This window comes from Eptatretus burgeri, chromosome 5 (genome assembly GCF_056783735.1).
Source record: "Eptatretus burgeri isolate ZD-2024b chromosome 5, Ebu_testis_v1, whole genome shotgun sequence".
Taxonomy (NCBI): Eukaryota; Metazoa; Chordata; class Myxini; order Myxiniformes; family Myxinidae; genus Eptatretus; species Eptatretus burgeri.
The window spans coordinates 14,318,939-14,321,515 of record NC_140965.1 but is presented as its reverse complement, the minus strand read 5'-3'; the positions used below and the strand labels follow the sequence as shown (position 1 = coordinate 14,321,515).

General features: G+C 44.9%; 1 protein-coding gene across 1 annotated transcript in view; it reads right to left on the bottom strand.

Annotated features, from left to right (window-relative positions):
- Window positions 1-2,005, bottom strand: part of LOC147025887 (uncharacterized) — a 138,188-nt gene extending 136,183 nt beyond the window's left edge. Inside the window, exons 1-2 of the mRNA XM_085883612.1 lie at window positions 1,911-2,005; window positions 1,775-1,809 (exon numbers count right to left, since the gene is read on the bottom strand). The gene's annotated coding sequence lies outside the window, so the exon portion shown is untranslated. The remainder of the gene's footprint in view (window positions 1-1,774; window positions 1,810-1,910) is intronic.
- Window positions 2,006-2,577: the final 572 nt, after the last annotated feature.

Sequence of the window (2,577 nt, the reverse complement as noted above, 5' to 3'; positions counted from 1 at the left end):
TCGGAGTGACGCACCAGGCGCGTTGACGTAAACACGCACGCACGTTGCCTCAAGATGCAGTACGTCAGTGACGCACCAGGCGCGTTGACGTAAACACGCACGCACGTCGCCTCAAGATGCAGTACGTCAGTGACGCAGCAGGCGTGTTGACGTAAACACGCACGCACGTTGCCTCAAGATGCAGTACGTCAGTGACGCACCAGGCGCGTTGACGTAAACACGCACGCACGTCGCCTCAAGATGCAGTACGTCAGTGACGCAGCAGGCGTGTTGACGTAAACACGCACGCACGTCGCCTCAAGATGCAGGACGTCAGATTCGCGCGCCTCATGCTCGAGACGTGTCTGGCTCTTCAGCGGTTGTGTGCGACTTGGATGGACGTGGACGTGTGCGGCTTTCCCACTGAGAACCACGTGTGGGATTCTCGATCAGTGTGTCGAATTGAGAAGAGCGACGAACGTGGGCAACAACGACGAAGAGGGAACGAAATATTGTTGACAGAACGACTAAATAAGTGACGTTGGGTGAGGGAAAGGACTAAGAAGGATCGCCAGAGATAGAGAGGGATTGATGTGGGTTTGAGAGAGCGAGGGAGGGGAAGAGAGAGGAATGTAAGTAGGAGGAAAGGGATGGATGGAAAGAGGGAGTAATGGAGGGTGTTGGGGGGGGGGGCGGAGAGCAGAAGGATGGTCTCCAAACTCGACTTGTCCCTTTCATCTCCTCTCCCTGTCAAGGCTGGAGTACCCCAATGCAGTGTTCTCGGCCCCATCCTATTCCTAATCTTCATCAATGATCCCATTGACTCCCGGGAAAATCCTCGTTTTCTCTTTGCTGATGACTCCACTCTCTGCCATGAGATCCCTCATCCTTCTGACAATCAGGGAGGATGAATTCTCTCCCTCTCCTCAGACCTTGTCAAAATCACAAACTGGTCAAACGCTTGGAATATATATATATATATATATATATATATATATATATATATATATATATATATATATATATATATATATATATATATATATCTGTCTCTGTCTCTCCAAAAGGACCGTACCACATCTCCTCCCATCAACTTTCTCAACAACCATCTCGAAGAGGTTCAATCACTCAAACTCTTGGGTCTCACTCTCATTCATGAGCTCTCTTGTGCAAGCCCCATTTCAAAATTGGCCTCCAAAGCCAGACATTGACTGGGCATCCTCCATCGTGCAGTCATTGCTTGGCACACCTGAGCTCCTGTCCACCTACAAGGCTTTTATCCGCCGCTTGATGGAATACTGCTCTCCCCTCTGGGCTGGCTCCCCTGCATCACATGTTGCTCAGCTTGACGCTGTGGAAACCAAAGCTTTCAAGATCTTTGGAATGTCAAGCTTTGAAGCCGAATCAGTGGTCTTATCACTTTACCATCGCCAACAGGTCGATGGGCTCTCTGTCTTCTTTCGCCTCATTTCTGGTCTTGCACCCTATGCCCTCTCCGTGCTTTGTCCCCCACCACCTCCAGGTATCTGCAGGACGCCTGCAGTCCACCAGCAATCCCCTCCGAGTGAAACTGCCTAAATCCAGAACCATTGCTCACCTCCACTAAGTTATTCCTTTTTTTCCACCACCTGTGGAACCACCTTTCCTTCTTCCCTCGTTCCCCATCTCATCATCTCCCATCCAAAAAATCATGATATTTTCTCCACCCGTTAACCCCACCCTCATATCTCCCAAAATTTTGCCGATGTCTCCATCTTGTCCACCCCTTGCGTTCTACCCTACCCTTCATCGTTACCTGCATCCCTTGTTTGTCCATCTCCATCCGTATACCTGGGGAGGGGGAAGCGGAGAGTGAGAAGCAATGACTGTAGTGATGGAGAGAGGAGGAGAGTGTGAGACAGAGAAGGAGGGGAGTTGTGATTTCGCATTACCTGCTGAATGCTGATCCATGAAGATCAAATCCGTGTCCAATGTATGTCCATATTTGAAGGAGCACGTCATGTGCAGCCCAGAATACCCAGGCTTGACCCAGGACTTGGATGAATGTCTCATGCACGAGCAATTGGACATTTATCATGTGTGTATATATATATATATATATATATATATATATATATATATATATATATATATGTATGTTAAACACAATGTTAATTAATTAATATTATTGAAGGATATAATTGACTTTGATGTGTTTCCCTCATCAAAAATATCTCCTTCTGACCGACAGCGTCTGCGATCGAGTATTGTCCAGAAACGTTTCGGTTTTCCACGACGAGGGTAAAAGAGGTTCCAGCGCGACGAGGGTGTATATATATATATATATATATATATATATATATATATATATATATATATATATATATATATATATATATATATATATATACATATATATACACATATATATATATATATATATATATACATATATATATATATATATATATATATATATATATATATATATATATATATATATATATATATATACATATATATATAGATGGAAGCTGCGCGGATCTACCCCGATCCGGAGTACCACGTGACCTCAGGATCGACATCCAGCAGGAGTCGATCAAGACGAAATGCATTCCA